This window comes from Hyaena hyaena, unplaced genomic scaffold (genome assembly GCF_003009895.1).
Source record: "Hyaena hyaena isolate Hyena2069 unplaced genomic scaffold, ASM300989v1 scaffold_127, whole genome shotgun sequence".
NCBI lineage: Eukaryota > Metazoa > Chordata > Mammalia > Carnivora > Hyaenidae > Hyaena > Hyaena hyaena.
Genome location: NW_024080758.1, coordinates 1 through 17860, shown reverse-complemented (window position 1 = coordinate 17860; position 17860 = coordinate 1).

The window sequence follows — 17860 nt, the reverse complement described above, 5'->3', positions numbered from 1 at the left end:
TGTTGAAGCCTCTGATAAAGTCCATTGCAATACTGCTCACCCAAAAGGAGACAATTGGACCAAATCTTGAATCTATTTGGGTGGAACATGGCTATCAAGCTTAAAAGAGGCGATTATTAAGTGATACTATTATATGATACATTTAAATGTGCTCAACAGACTATTTAAACAGGTAACTGACACACTGGGGTTGGCCTGGTACCTTCCATTACAGATGGCTGAAGGCATGGATAGGAATAATATGCTTGTTTTATTGGTCTTGGGTTACCAAGGCCGTCATTTATGATGATGTTGTCTGTGAAGGTGTTAACTTAAAAAGGACTTTTGGCAAAATAACTGGTGAAGACATTCTCAACAAGATGTATGAGGTATGTAGCAGGCACTCTATCAATTACAAAAAATTGTAAGAGTTCATGGCCATGTTCACAGATGGAGCTGTATCTGGAAGGGCAGAGCCGAGATGAAGAATATCTCATACCCAGGCTGTTAGTACACCTAGGAGAAGACCAGTATCCACCAGATACTTTAACAAGACCCCATCTCAGAAGGTATGCCACTTTCTTAGTGTGTTCAGTGGGCATGGAGGAGACCAGATTGTGACTTCTCTAAAATAACAATTGCTTAGAATTCTTTTTAAAATAAATTTGTCAGGAAATCAGAAATCTCTTTGAAAGCTGGCTTGCGGTTCTCACAGATGTAAGCTGGCCTAGCCGAAGAAAAGTAAGTGTTTGTCAGAATTTTTCCTGAATGGAACTCAGGAGTGTAATCACAAGCCTGTTTTATGTCATCCAGTCATCTTTAATTCCCTTATAAACCACTTTTTATTATTTACTTAAAAATATATTTTAGGACTATGAACACCTGTAAACTCACCACCCAATCCAAGAACTAGAACATTAATAATGACTTACATGTACCAGTGACCTTTCCTCCCATTGCCCTGCCTCCTCCTCAACATCCTGAATTTTGTGGATATTTATTTGTTGCTTAAAACATATATGTATGTATACATATGTATGCACATCTAAAGTACATTGTTGGTTTTAGTTGGCTGTAAAAATTGTAATTGCAGATTTTCATGCTGCATATAGTCTTCGGGGTAATTGCTTTTTTCCTTCATCGTTTCAGAATTATTAAGAACCTTCCATTTTTCTTTCATGTTGCTATAGTTTATTTTCACTATGATGTATGGTAGTACCTTATGCACCATTTTATGTGGTTTCAGTTACCAGGGGTCAACCCTGGTCTGGAAGCAGAGGATCCTTCTTCTGACGCATCACTGGAAAGTCAGTGGTAGCCTATGGCTCAACACCTCCGTCATTTGTTTTGCTACATCTGATTGTGTAGGTGCTTTGTCATATCACATCATCATGAGGCGAAGAGAGAGTACAGACCAGGAAGCTATCTTGAGAGAGAGAGAGAGAGAGAGATAAAGAGACTGCCTTCCTGTAGCTTGTATTATAGTATATTGTTATGATGGTTCTGTTTTATTATTAGTTATTGTTGTCAGTCTCTTCCTATCACTCATTTTTAAATTAGATTTTTCTATAGGTACATATGTAGAGGAAAAAGCATAGTATATAGGATTCACTACCATCCACAGTGTCAGGCATCCTTTGTGGGTCCTGGAACATATTCTCTGCAGATTTGGGTTTTTTCTACTGTAATATTTCAATATGTAAATGGAACAGATCAGATAAACTCAGTTTATGCAGGATGTAATATCTCCTTCATACACCACTGAATTTAGTTTGCAACTACACAGTCATGAGTTATTTGTGCCAATTATTCCCCTTTTTTAGGCTTTTCCTGTCCAATTTTGGTATCACAGTTATATTGGCCTAATGGTATGAGTGAGCCTCATAGAATGAGTTGGAAAATATTCCCTTTTTAAATTTAATTTTATGTATTTTATTTAAATGTTCATTTATTTATTTTAGAGAGAGAGAGAGAAAGGAGAGAAAGGGGACAGGACAGAGAATCCCAAGCAGGCTGCAGAGCCCGATGTGGAGCTCAAACTCTCAAACCATGAGATCGTGATCTGAGCCAAAACCAAGAGTCAGACGCTTAACTGACTAAGCCACCCAGGCACTTCAATATTCCCTTTTTCGTAAATTAAACATTTTGTTTTGAGATCACTGTGGATTCACATATAGTTATTAGAAATAATACAGAGGGCTCTCATACACTCTTTATCCAGCTTCCCTCAAGAGTCACATTCAGCAAAACTAAAGTACAATAGCACAACCAAGATACTTCTATCAAAACAATAAAATTCAGAATATTTCCATCACCAGAGATTTCTTATGTTGCCCTTTTATATCCACATCCACTTTTCTCCTACACACTTCCCCCAGTCTTAATCTCTGGCTGCCACTAATCTGTTCTCCACTTTTATGATTTTGTTGCTATACGGATGTTATACATATGGAATCATATGGTATGTAACTTTCTGAAATTGGATTTTTTACTCATCATAATTCTTTGGAGATTCATCTAAATTGTTGTATATTTAAAAAAAATTCAATGTTTATTTATTTTTGAATCATAGAACGTGAGCAGGGGAGGGACAGAGAGTGAGGGAGACATGGAATCCAAAGCAGGCTCCAGGCTCTGAGCTGTCAGCACAGAGCCTGATGTGGGGCTCGAACTCACAAACCATGAGATCATGACCTGAGCCTAAGTTGGCACTCAACCAACTGAGACACCAAGGTGCCCCTATTGTTGCCTATTTTATTTATTTTTTTTAAATGTTTTATTTATTTCTAGGAGAGAGAGAGACAGCGTGAACAGGGGAGGGTCAGAGAGAGAGGGAGTCACAGACTGAAACAGGCTCCAGGCTCTGAGCTGGCAGTCAGCACAGAGCCTGATGCGGGGCTCGAACCCATGAACCGCGAGATCATGACCTAAGTGAAAGTCGGACGCTTAACCGACTAAGCCACCCAGGCGCCCCTATTGTTGCCTATTTTAATGACTCAATAGTTTGTTCCTTTTTATTGCTGAGTAATATTCCAGCAGTATGGGTGCATCTGGGTTTGTTTAACCTGTGTGGTTTTTGACCCACTGAAAGACCACTGGCTTGGGGCGCCTGGGTGGCTCAGTCAGTCACGCGTCCAACTTTGGCTCAGGTCATGATCACACCGTTTGTGGGTTCGAACCCTGCATGGGGTTCTGTGCTGACAGCTCAGAGCCTGGAGCCTCTTTCAGAGTCTGTGTCTCCCTCTCTCTCTGCCCCTCCTCCACTCTTGCTCTGTCTCTGTTTCAAAAATAAATTAAGAAAGAAAGAAAGAAAGAAAGAAAGAAAGAAAGAAAGAAAGAAAGAAAGAAAGAAAGAAAGAAAGAAAGACCACTGGCTTACTGTGGTTTTTCACTAGTATGAATAAAGCTGCTAAACATGTGTGGAAAGGCGATTGTGGGAACATCGATTTTCATTTTTCTGGGATAAACACCCAGAAGTGCAATTGCATATTGGGTAGTTGTATGTTAACTTTTAAAAACACTGCCAGAATGTTTCCCAGAGTGGTGTAACCTTTTGCATTCTCACGAGCAATGACAGAATGCTACAATTTCCCTACATCCTCGACAGCATTTTGCGTTTTCACTATTTTTTTATTGCAGTCACCATGGTAGGTGGCTAGTGTTAGTTCATGGTGTTTTTAATTTTTATTTTGCCAACAGTTCCTCGTGTTGAAGATCTTTGCATGTGATTATTTATCGTACGCATATCCTCTTCAGTGAAATGTCCGTTCATGTGTTTTGCCTACTTCCTAACTGGACCGTTTGTTTTTACTCCAGTGTTAAGAGTTCTTTACATATCCTAAATATTAGTCATCAATTGGATATGTGGTTTGAAAATATTTTCTCCTGTGTGTAATTGTCCTTTAATCATTTTAACAGGACCGTTTTGAGAACTAAAGTTTTGCTGAAGTCAGAGTTCTCAATGTTTCCTTTTGTGGATCAGGTTTTCCATGTCATGTCTAAGAACTCTTGGCTTAGCTTTAGATCTGAAAGATTTCTCATTGATTTGTCTTTTTAAGAAAATTTTTTAATGTTTATTTTTGAGAGACAGAGCGTGAGCAGGGGAAGGGCAGAGAGAGAAGAAGACACAGAATCTGAAGCAGCTCCAGGCTCTGAGCTGTCAGCCCAGAATCGACACGGGGCTCAAACTAGTGAACCGCGAGATGATGACCTGAGCCAGTCAGCCGCTTAACCGACTGAGCCACCCAGGTGCCCCTCTTATTGATTTTTCTCAAGGCTTCATGTTTTCACATTTTTCATTTAAGTCCACAATCCTTGAGTTACCTATTGTTTTCATCGTGGGGTTTAAGGTTATTTTTCTCCCCCTCATGGATATTCACTTGCTCCAGCACCATTTGTTGAAAACTCTATCTTTCCTTCCACGGAAATGCTGTATCTCTGGGCTCTGCGTTCAGTTCCATTGATCTATGTGTCTGTGCTTCTGCCAACACGACCAGACTTAATTAACTTAGCTATATAATTGGCCTTGAAACGGTGTACTGTCCTTCCTCCCACTTTCTTCTCCTTCTTCAGAAATGATTTTAGCCATTCTAGTTGCCTTGTTTTTCCATATAAGTTTTAGAATGATCTTGCTATAGCTACAAATAGCCTGCTGGGATTTCGGTGGATTTATGTGTTTTGTTACTGTTGGTGTTATTGTTGTGATGCATTTGAGAAGTCTACAGCATTATTTCTTTGAGCACTTCCCCAGTCCTGCCCCCTTTCTTCTTTCCTCTCTAGACACTGTTGACACAAATGTGAGATCTTTTCTTATACTCCCATGGTCTCTAAGGCTCTAATTCTTTTTTCTATTCCCACTCTTTTGCTCTGAGTGGGTAATATCTATTGTTCTATCTTCAAGTTCACTGATTCTGCCCCTTTGTCCTTCTATTCTACTGTTGACACCAAACATTCAGTTTTTTTATTTTGGTTATTGTATTTCTCAGTTTAAGTGCTGATCTGGCTGCATTTCAGGAAGGAGAGACGCAAAAAACCTTCCATGTTCCACCATCTTGTCCCCTCCTCCTGTATTTCTCAGTTTTAAAATAACTATTTGATTCTCCTTTTTAAAAAAAAAATGTTTTATTTATTTCTGAGAGACAGAGAGACAGTGTGAGCAAGCGAGGGTCAGAGAGAGAGGGAGACACAGAATCTGAAGACAGGCTCTGGGCTCTGAGCTGTCAGCACAGAGCCTGACGTGGGGCTCGAACCCACAAACTGCGAGATCATGACCTGAGCCAAAGTTGGACGCTCAACTGGCTGAACCACCCAGTTCCCCCTGATTCTCCTTTATATCTTCTATTTCTTTGTTAGGGCTTCCCATTTTCACATTTGTTTCAAGATTTTTTGTAATTGCTTGCTGAGCTGTTTTGTGATGGCTACCTTAAAATCCTTGTCAGAGGATCCTAATATTTCTGTCATCTTACTGTTGGCATCTACTCATGTTTTGTTTTGTTTTTTAATTAGGTTTGAGATATTCCTGGTCCCTGGCATCACTAACTATTTTTGTTGAAACCTGGGTGTTTTGAGTATTATGTTGCAAAATCCAGGTATTATTTCAGTTTTTTGTTTTAGTTGGCCTCTTCTAACACTGAACTAGCAGAGGAAGGAGGGACACCTCATTATTGTCAGATGGGATGAAAGTCCAAGTTCCTTCTCAGTCTACATTGACATCTTCAGGATGGTGTTTCCTGTTACTCTTGGGTGAGCTGGGAGCTCCATCTTCCCACTAAGCTTCTTCCAATATCACTCCAGCAGAGAGGGGAAAGGTCACCTCATTACTGGAAGGTGGGCATGGTGGTTCAGCCTCCTCTTATGGTCTCCACTGACATCGTGGTGGAGGGACTTGTTACTTTCTGTAGGATGAGAGTCCTAGCTCTATAGTGGCCTTCTCTGACACTGCCCTGGAGGAGGGTCTTGCTGCAGCCTTGTGAAAGTAGAAATCTAAGCTTGTCACCTTGCCTTTGCTGACATGGGTGAGGATGGTGCACAGTTTTTCTGTGGCTTTTGGCTGGAGTAGACCACTTACTGTCTGAAGTTTTTATTTTGATAGATTGCACCTTTCCTGCTCTTTCAGCTAGAGAAAGCAAGCTTTCATTGGGGCTATTTCATCTGTGTCCGTTGGTGTTTCCAGCTTTTTCATCTCCAAATATGGCCTGTTTGAGGCAAAAGGAAAACCCAGGGAACTTACCACTGTGTCATTCCTTGGATAGTGAGATCTCTAGCCAGTCTGTCTTGGAATCTTCCTATATTTGGATTTATATATAATATCTAGGGCTTCTGGTTGTGCTTAGCAGAAAGAATACAGAAAAGTACATCAACTCCATCTTATTTTTAAAAATTGATTTGTATTCTTCCAAAAAAAAAAGAGGAGAGAATATATCCCAACTCATCTTATGAGTATCATTCATTCATTAGTATATATTAATTATTTAGAATGAATATTACTCATTCTAGCCTTATCCTGATACTGAAGCCAGACAAAGACACCACAAGAAAACTAGAGATCAATGTCCCTTATGAATATACATGCAAAGATCCTCAACAAGATACTAGCAAACTAAATCCAACAATATACAAGTGACTATATACCATGATCAAGTGGAATTTAACCTAGAAATACTAGGTAATTTCAAGTTCTGAAACCAATTCCTGTCATACACAATATTAACAGAAAAAAAAGGATAAAAGCCACATACTCATCTTAATAGACACCGAAGAAGCATTTGACAAAGTTCAACACTCAGAATACTTTTATGATAAAAGCACTCAAAATACTAAGAACAGAAGAGAACTTTCTCACCTGATAAAAGGTATCTATGAAAAGCCCATAGCTAACATCACACTTAATAGTAAAAAACCTAAAGCTTTCCCTCTAACGTCAGGAACAAGAGAAGGGTCTACATAATTGCCGCATCTATTCAACATTAAAAAAAGTTTTTTATTGTTTACTTATTTTTGAGAGAGAGAGAGAGACAGAGCATGAACAGGGGAGGGTGAGAGAGAGAGACAGACAGAGAGACACAGAATCCTAAGCAGGCTCCAGGCTCTGATCTGTCAAGACAGAGCTCAATGCAGGGCTCAAACTCATGAGCTGTGATATCATGACCTAGGCTGAAGTTGGATGCTTAACCAACTGAGCCACCCAGGTGCCCCTCTATTCGAAACTGTAATGACAGTGCTAACCAGCACATTTTAGCAATAAAAAGTGAGAGGAGGAAGGCCTCCAGATTGGAAAGGAGAAAGTAGAACTCTCTTTTTGAGAAAGTAGAACTCTCTATTTAGCATATAAACATGTTCCCTAAGGTTGCAGAATACAAGATCAATACACAAAGGTCAATTATGTTTCTATACACAAGAAATGAACAATCCAAAAATTAAATTGAAAAACAATTTCACATGCAATAGTATCAAAATAATAAAATAGAGGTGCCTGGGTAGGTCAGTTGGTTTGGCTTGGGTCATGATCTCATGGTTTGTGACTTTTAGTATCTTATTGGGCTCTACACTGATAATGCAGAGCTTGCTTGGAATTCTCTCTTTCCCTTTCTCCCTGCCCCTCCCCCACTTGTGTGTGTGCTCTCTTTCTCTCAAAAACAATTATAAAATACATAGGAATACATTTAATGAGTAAAATATTTGAACAAGAATCTGTAAGACCTCGTGGAAAGGAACTGAAGGAGACTTCAGTGAATGGAAAGACATCTCATGTTTATGGATTTTGTTTACAGATATTGTTAAGACTGTAATATTCCCCAAATTGACATGTGGATTTGCATGAGCTCTATCAAACTCCTAGCGGTGACTTTTGCAGATTTGACAAGCTGGATCCTAAAAGTCATGTCAAAATGCAAGGAATTCAGAACAGCCAAAAGAAATCTCAGGAAAGAACAAAGTTGAAGAACGCACACTTCCTGATACAGTAATTTCCTGAAAAGCTACAGTGGTCAAGACTGTGTGTTGCTGGTTTATGGGTAGATATGAGCTCAATGGAATGTAACTGAAAGTTCAGAAAAAGACCTATATATCTACAGTTAATTGATCCTCAATAAGAGTGCCAGCATAATTGGGGGAAAATAGTGTTTCAATAAATGGCATTGGGACAATCAAATCTTCAAATATAAAAGAATGGTTTGGTGTTTCTTCATACTATATACAAAAACTAACTCAATATGGATAAAAAACCTAAATGTAAGAGCTAAAACTAAAAGATCTTCAAAGAAAAGATATGTATAAATCTTTGACAATTGTTTTTTTAGATATGATACCCCAGGCACAAGAAACTGTAGAAAAAGTAGGTAAATTGGACTTTGTCAAACTTTTAAACCTTTGTACTTCAAAGGATATCATCAAGAAAGCAAAGACAATGCACAGAATTGGAGAAAGTATTTGAAAATCAAATTTGATAAGGATTTAGTATTGAAGGTATATATAGAACAACTCAACAATAAAATGACAAGTAACACATGGTGCCTTGGGGGCTCAGTCTGTTGAGTGTCCGACTCTTGGTTTCAGCTCAGGTCATGATCCCAGGGTCATGAGATTAAGTCCTGTGTTGGACTCCATGTTGGGTGTGGAGCCTCCTTGAGGTTCTCTCTCTCTCTCTCTCTCTCTGTCTCTCTCTCTCTCTCACTCTCTTTCTCCCTCTGTCCCTTTCCATGGCTCACACACCCTCTCTCTAAAATTAAAACAAAAACAAAACAAAAATGACAAGTAACCCAATTTAAAAATGGACAGAGGATTTGAATAGATTTTTCTCCAAAGAATATACATAAATAACCAATAAGCATATAAAAATATGTTGAACATCATTAGCCATTAAGAAATGTACTTCAGCACCACAGTGAGGCACATCTCACACTCACTAGGATGGGTATAATCGAAAAGACAATAATAAGTGTTGACAAGGACGTGGAGAAATTGTAACACTTATACATTGTCAGTGGGAATTTTGAAGCGGTTCAGCCACTTTGGAAAAGTTTGGCGTTTTTCATAATGTTGAAAATAATTCCCTTGTGACCTAGCAATTGGGTATATACTCAGTCCATGTCCATATAAAACTTTGTATGCAAGGGGTGCCTGGGTGGCTCAGTCGGTTAAGCATCCGACTTCAGCTCAGGTCATAATTTCGTGGCTTTTGGGTTCAAGGCCTGTATCGGGCTCTGTGCTGACAGCTCAGAGCTTGGAGCCTGCTTCGGATTCTGTGTCTCCATCTCTCTCTGTCCCTTCCATGCTTGCACTGTCTCTCTCTCAAAAATAAATAAACATTTTAAAATAAAAATTTTAAAGTTTAAAAATTTTTAAACTTTGCATGCAAATGTTCATAGTATTATTTTTAATAGTAGTCAAAAAGTAGAGACAACTGAAATGTCAATTGATTGATGAATAGGTTAACAAAATGTGGTATATCCACAAAATGGAATATTATTCAGCCCTAAAAGGGATGAAGTACTGAAATGTGCTATATAACATGAGTGAACTTTGAGAACCTAAGGCTAAGTGTAAGAAGCCAGACCCAAAAAGCCACACAACTAATTGTCTGATTCCATCCAGATGAAATGTTCTGGACAGGAAATCCATAGAGACAGAAAGTAAGTTAATGATTTCTAGGGCCTGTGGAGGAAGGAATAGGAAGTGGCTGCTGATAGATATCAGTTTCTTTGGAAAATGATGAAAATATTTGGGAAAAACAGATAGTGGGAAAAGTTAACCACTGAACTGTATACTTTGAAATGGTGGCTTTTATGGTATGTGAATTAGACCTCAAAAAATTATATGAGAGAAAAGTTGGTATCTTTGTCCTCCACCTATTAAGTGTTGGCATATTTTCATGTTCCTTGATTTCCCCCTTTCTCCTTGGTTTGAAGAGATTGTCTAGACTTTTAATATGGAAATTTTTGGACACATTGCATCTTTTTATTTTCTTCAATCTTAGTTTTCCCCCATATGTGTGTTTCTGTAGGGGTAATGCCCTCTGAGGAAGGACTCAAGGCCAAGCCTGATTCCAGTGTCATTCTGGTTAATTTAGGGAGAAGAAGCTCTAGAAGTGAGGGCCACAGGCACCAAAAGATCCTACAGTTATACCATCTTGCTCTCTCTACACCACACCACTCTTCAAGTCAGGGCTTCATCTTCACAGTCCCAAGGAGATGTGCATTGGAAAAATAGCTTCCCTAGGTTGAATCTTTGAACTGGGGGTCTTTTGTGTGCTGTGAGGACATGAGTGGAATCCTTAAGGCCAGTAGTCATTAACTCCTCACTCTGGAGGGCTTTAAATTTTTTTTTAATGTTCATTCATTTTTTGAGAAAGAGGCAGACAGACAGAGCACAAGCAGTGGAGGTGCAGAAAGACAAGAAGACACAGAATCTGAAGCAGGCTCCAGTACAGAGCCCAACGCAGGGCTTGAACCCATGAACTGTGAGATCATAACCTGATCCAAAGTCAGATGTTTAACCAACTGAGCCACCCAGGCGCCCCACCTTAGGGCCTTTAAAGGAGCCAAGAAGCTATTATTTGTATCTTGAAAGTTATGTGATTCTGAATTCCCAAAATCTTGTGACACCCATTCAGAGATGTTTCCACCAGTCCGGCTGTAGAATGTAGTCCAGTTTTCCACGTGTGATGGTTGATGATTTCAGCACCCAGAATGCTTCACGGTTAAGCAATGAGCCTTGGAGAAACTTATTTCTTGGCCTTCACAATAAGTGCAACACATGGATGTTATGAAATAGAATGCAAAAAATATGGAATTTGAGGACAAAACACCCAATTTGCAGTACACCATTTTAGTCTAAACTGGCATCAGACCTACCGAGGTCCGGTTACCTCTGCCTAAAGGAATATTTTTGGTAGAATTGTTTGAGAAGCAGAATTATAATTCAATAATCTGCCATTCCTTCCTGGACGCCAAGGCTGAGGCTGAGTGTTACCACACCTACATAAGATCATAAGCTCCTATATACTGATTCCTGAAAACCACATTGAAGTTTTGGAACCTCACTGTATTTGTGCTTAATTTAACTTGATGTTCTTTTTCAGTAAGTACTTTTCACAGTTCACATTTAAAAATTATCAAGTTTCCTCAGTCGCAGTGGCCACTTGGTCATCGTTCCTGATGTATCTCTGGCACCAGGGCCTCGCTGAAGAGAGTTCGTTTTCATTTCCAAATGTAGGCAAATTGCATAATGCAGTTTACAGTGAATTTTGAAGAGTCCCAACCCTTCTAGCAGTGTTTAGAAATATTATCTCAGAGATGTGGCTTTATCACACTGAAAGGTAATGTTGTCGGAGGAAAATAGCCTAGAAATGGAAGTTTTGACGTATTTTTCGGGAAAAGGGCTAAAAGGGGAGGTTTGGCGGCAGGCATCTCAAGAGAATACTGCTGACTAAAATAAAAACTCATTCTCCAGATTTCCCATCTGCTATGTACTGGATTTCTTCTGAAAATACATGTCTAATGAAACATACATCGTGAATGTAAAATACGTTGAACAGGGAATAGCAGTTACCAACTTCTGCCCAGTTGAATGTTTGCTCTGATAAATGAGTTGCCTGCACAGATGTTCAGTTATAATTTCCTGTGGTGTCTAGTCTTAATTTCTGTCTTTAAAGTATGTTTTAAAAATCCTGGAATGAATATTGGGTTTTTTAATTGAATAGATTAGTGGTAATTTTATTAGCAATCTGGATAGTAATTTTCTTTTAGTAGGTGACTTCTCTGTGATCTTGGGCACTCCTGGGAATTTATTGTCCCTAAACTTTCTGCTCAAAAGTTTCTTAACTAAATGGAAACGTCTGCGTGGTCCATGCTGTTGTGAGTAGGGTTGCTGAATGAATTGGTACCATTGACAGATACCCTGAGAGTGATGAGGTAGAATGTATGGGTCAGTTTTTGCCACAGTAAAGCTGCATAACAAATCACCCCAAAGTACAAGAGAAAGTATATATTTCTACCTTATGAGTGTGAGAGTCAACCCATCTGGGCTCAGCTGAGTTTGACTCCAGGCCATAGGTTCAATTTAGATCTCTCCCAAGAATCTCATTCCTCCAGGATAAGTGGATTAATAATCCTCAAGGCATGTTTTTCTCATGGTGATGGCAGAGGGCAAGAGCATGAGATGAGTTATGCAGGTACCTCAGACAATACCCCTTCCACCAAAGCAGACATGTTGCCCAGCCCAAAGTCATGGGGCAGGCAGATATATTGTGCCTTTAATGAGAGGGGCTGTGAAAACACAGGCCACCAGGTGTTGGTAAAGGAAAGGGTGAAGAAATAGAGCCAGTACTTCAATCTGCCAAGAATTCAATGTAGCCTTCCTTGGATTGTGTCAAATTATAATACAATAAATTCTAAATTTTCTTACTGTGTAGTTATGGCACAAGTACCCCTTTTCCTTGTTTGATATACTCAGAGAGAAAGCCCATTTGCTACAGTGTGGTGGTGATTTTCAACTATTTGCCCATTTTAATATTTTAGACCAACAGAAACCTATCTTAAGGCAGTTTTACATAGAACTGCAATTTATGAAATGGAAAATGGTGGAGCTGCTTCAGTGTGAGGGCAGAGAAAAAGGAGAGTTAAGGGTAGGATTTCCAGGTAAAATATGAGATGCCAGCTACATTTGGATTTCAGATAAACAATGAGTAATTTCTTAGTATAAGTATATCCCTTGGTGTCATTTTCTTTTTCTTCTTTCCTTTCTTGCTTTTCTTTTTGCTTTCTTCTCCTCTCTTCTACTTTCCTCCCCTGCCTCTCCTCCCTTTCCCTCTTCTGCTCTTCTTTTCTCTCTCTTTCTTCCTTTCTCTATCTTTCCTTCCTTCCTCCCTTCCTTCATTCCTTTCTCTTTCCTTTCCTCTAAATCTGACAACTCTGGTCAAATCAACACATGAGTGTATGCATTCCACTTACTCTTTTACTACCTGCTTTTCTAAAACATGCCTCAGTGCCCGTGGCCTGTTTGGGCAGGGTCATGCTTCTCTCCTACTCCAGGTTATAGAAGCAACAGATTTCTATGCCCTCACCTGTCTTCCCAGGGCTCTTCCATGGAAAACACAGCTCAGAAGTGCCTGTGTCTCCCGGTGCCTTCTTGTCCTATCTTGGGCTCCTTGGGGGAAAGCTTTTGGGGGGAGAAAACTAACACTTGGCTGAGGACTGAGCCTACAAGGACAAACCAGAGACAGACAGAAGCTCTCCAAAAGCCACCAATGCTATATTGTGGAGTGAGTGCTAAAAAAAAAAAAAAAAAAAAAAAAAAAAATGCATGAATTGTTTGGAAACAAAAATGAAGGAATGATTGAAAGTCCTGTGCCATTATAGTTTCTGATCAGTGTAGTGCTTGATTCCCCACTCAGCACCTCAAAAGCTCATTTTTTGATGGAGGCAGAAGTGGGATGGGCTCTCCACCCCCTCCCTGACCCTGACCACTGGAACAGCATCCCATCACACCTGGCGCCTCGCGTTACTGATGTTCTGAATAGCCCTGCTTGAGAAGATCACAGGATTTGGTGGGCAAGGCGAACAGTGAGTCATCTCTTCTTGCCTTTTGGACATCCAGATTCTCCAACCCTCTGATCACACTGTGTTTCCAGATCGGTAAGCACCTGTTTACACAAGGCGAGTCAGTCCTATCAGAACTGATGCAGTTGATTTTCTTCCTTCAGTGCAGGGATTTAAATCCTGGGAAGTCGGGGAGGCCTCAGGCCACAGTGAGAGCAAGTTGCTTTAGATCTGTGTTCTGTAATCAGCAGATGGGCACATCAGAGCCTGAAGATTGTACTTTAAATATTGCTCCCTTAACAGCATGCCAGTCTTCCTGACCATTTTAATGAGTGGGACATATTTAGTCTACTTTCATGCAGATATCAACAGTGGGCTCAAAAGTTTTGGGGAGAAAAGCTACCTAGAAGCAGTTAAAAGCTTTTGCTTTTGTTGGTTTAGTTTTCTATCAGCAAAGGAAGTCCAGGAGGTAGAGGTTTCTGGAAAATATAGATGAAGCCCTCTCTGCCATCAGCTCTAGTGGTGGAAGATGAGGGATAGGGGGAAGCTTTGGATTCCTTCTCTCGCTTCCATGCCTTCCCAGGGGCAGGCTGAAGCCACTGGCACTAGTGTGTTCTTTGGCCTTCCGTCTGTCTGTCCACAAGATAAATAACACATTGGTCTTACTTACTTGCTTGAAACAGTAATCAGATAAAGTAAAAATTTTTTTTCTTTGTTTTTAAGTTTCATTAATTTATTTTGAGAAAGACAGAGACAGTGTGAATGGGGAAGGGCAGAGGGAGAGAGAGAGAGAGAGAACCGAAGCATACATGGCACGGTCAGTGCAGAGCCCTATGCAGGGCTTGAACCCACACCCGCACAACTGTGAGATCATGACTTGAGCCGAAATCAAGAGGCTGACGCTCAACCGACTGAGCCACCCAGCCACCCTGATTTTCATGTCTCAGAAATGACCAAAACTGTATATGCCTTGAAGAGAAAAGTGTGCACAATGAATGGAGACATTTGAGCAGAAGAAGGGGATTGTAATGAGAAATCAGACAGCCAACACGGGAAGACACCATCCGCAGTGAAGACAGTGTCCTAACTGTCCCTTTGAAGTATATTGAGAAAATCCAAGATGCTTGCTCTCCTCTGTGTCCTGCCCTTCAACACCAAAATATTTTATTTTATTTTTAGCTTGTTTTAGGAGCAGCAGTGATCCGCTGTTATTGAACCTGGCAGAAGTGGGTTCTCCTTCTGTTTTGCAGGGCTGGTTAAAGCACCCGCAGCTGCCAGCAAGCAATTTCTACAACCTTGTTAGATGGCCCTGATACATTTTCTGGGTGAAAAGAATATTATGGGCATGCCGTGGAGGGCTTTGTGCATGTGAAATGCACTGTAGCGGCAAGCCCACTGCTGATTTACCAATGGTTCTTCCTCCGTGGATGAACAAAAACGACGGCTCTACCATCCAAAGACGAAGAAACGCCCAGAAACAGAATGGAATTTCATTTCACGACTTATGGGAAAGATATTCAGGAGAACTTAGTGCGTATGTAGTTCAGAACTGTAGTTACAACATTAACGTTGCAAACTTTTCCTTAAACCGCATGACATATTTGATGCTTCTGATTATTACAAGAATGGCAAGACTGTGGGATCAATCCGTGCTATTGGCAAAGTGAGAAATCTCATAAATGTGTATAATAGCCACGCGGAAGGAATGTGAGAAATCCGTGGACTCTTAAATGTGTTACCTGTTATAGCAATACTCCTGTTATACCAGGGATGCCTTTGGATAGCTTTTGAATGCAGGTCGACTTACTTTCATATTTGGTCACTCATTGACGATGCTAATATGAATAGGTAAGTTTTTCTTAAAGTGGGGACAGTCACCTATATTGCTTACCTTCTGGACATTTAATATTTATTTAATATAAGTTTAATATAAATTTATGTAATACACATTTAATTATTTAATATAAATTTTATTCAATGTAAATTTGCCCATAAGTACTTTTCCACCTTTTTCTAGAATTTGTTTTGTCCAAAGGCCCCCAGGGTGGAAAAGTATGATATCCTCATGGTCGCCAAGGGAGGGATGGCGTTACTGTCCATTTACACAGCCAGTTTGCTAAAATCTCTGTAAATATGGCAAAGGGTCTTCCACAGGTATGTTTTTTGTTGAGAATTTTCAGTGCATGGCAGAACGATGTGTTGATTGTGACCACATGTGATTTTTTCCACATATTCATTTTTCTTTTTTTTTAAATTTTTTTGTTTTACTTATTATTGAGACAGAGAGAAACAGAGGATGAGTGGGGGAGGGGCAGAGAGAGCGGGGGACACAGAATCCGAAGCAGGCTCCAGGCTCTGAGCTGTCAGCACAGAGCCCGACGCAGGGCTCGAACTCACAAACCGCGAAATCGTGACCTGAGCCAAAGTCTGCTGCTTAACCGACTGAGCCACCCAGGCGCTCCGACATGTTCATTTTTCAAGTAGCGCTTTTTCTCTTTTGACCTTGAGGAAAAGAAATAGTGCCTCCAAAATTAATAGTTTGTAGACTTTCACACAATATGAAATGCCATGCTATCTCCTGGAAACAGCCCCATGCTAGATGTCTGAGGCCCAGGTTCTGAGACCTGCCTTGATGAGGAACTTTTAACAGTTCCTCTTCTATAATGTCGTGAAATCCAGTGGGCAAGCCCCGGGTCAGCTTGTCCAGGCAGGGATAGGAGGCAAGGTGAGGGTCCAGGACACTAAACACGATAGATGGGGCTCCCATGACTTTGCTGGATGCAACCTGTTGAGGTGTGTGGCTTTGAAATCTCATGACCCTTCCCTACTGACCTCTGAGCAAGCTTTGAGGAAACCCTGGCCAATTACAGGGCATGTGAAATGTAATTAGAAGCCGCACTCTCTTCCTTTTGGCTCCTTGTGGGCTACGACTCCTCTGTGACATATCTTCCTCACAATTATTGTGCCTAGTGTTGAATTTCTAAAAGTCCATTTGATCAAGGTTGCCCTGAACTGTTAGGATAACTCCGAGTTACCTGTACTACTTATTGGGGGAGGGGAAGTAGTAGTAATCCTACTAGATATAGCCTGGGTTATAACTGAGTATGGATTTATTTTTCCCTCAGGAAAAAGTTATCGAGTTAAAAGAAAAAGACTATTTTGTATGTTTGCGGGGTGTGTGCATGTGTGAAAGAGACAGAGACAGAGAGAGAACAAACAGGCTGTGAGAGGGCTGATGCTCCGGCCTGGGTTTAAACGAGAGGTCCCCAGAAAGAACTAGAAGCAATTTGGGCTGCAGCGGAGGCGAGGCTGCTCTCCAAGAATGGCTCTGTACCCACAGATTTCTCTCAGAATACAGAATGTGATGCCGAGAGACACAGAGACAAACCGAGGTCACTGAAGCCGAATTCAGGAAGTCTTTATTACCGACCGGGACCGCACAGAGTTAACACAGAACTCTCTAGATGTGTGGCCCCGAACACAAGGACTCCGGGCTTTTTCTAATCAGCAAGCAGGCAAGGGCAGTACAGAAGCAGAATTCAGCCGTTAATGTAAAAAGGCTACAAAGTAATAAAGGAAGCGGCCCTGATCCTGGTGTGTAGGACATTTGTTATTTTCTAGGGGGTTGCAGGGGAGTTTCAGGGGAACAGCCATTATCTCAAGGACAAAGTATGCAACCTGTGTCAGAAGCAACCATTAGCAAGGGACATTAGCCCTGGTCTTCTTTGTTCCCTTGCACCTGAGGAGAGTCAGTGGCCTTCAGTGCAGGCCCAGGAGGTCAACTCTGGGTCAAGGTGGAAGGAGTGAGGCTAAACTCATGTGTGACAATGAGAAGTGAGATCTGAAGAATGACTTCACATAGGACTGAGCGAACCTGTCCAATGCAGCGCTGTCCATCAGAAACTTCCTGTGGTGGTAGGAATGTCTGCCACGGTAGCCACCAGCCATGAAATGTGGCCGTGGAACTGATTTTTTTCCCAAATTAATTTACATTAACTTAAATTTTTAAAAAAAATTAATGTTTACTTTTGAGAGAGACAGAGACAGAGAGAGAGAAAGCACAGGCAGGGGAAGGGCAGAGAGAGGGGGACAGAAGATCTAAAGCAGTCTCCATGCTGATAGCAGAGCTCAGTGTGGGGCTTGAACTCACAAACTCAGAAGCCGTGAGATCATGACCTGGGCCGAAGTCAGACTCTCAATTGACTGTGCCACCCAGGCGCCCCTACATTAACTTAAATTTAAATTTATTTTTTATTTATTTTCTTTTTTTACAAATAGTTTATTGTCAAATTAGTTTCTACATAACACTCAGTGCTCATCCCCAAAGTGCCCTCCTTCATGCCCAT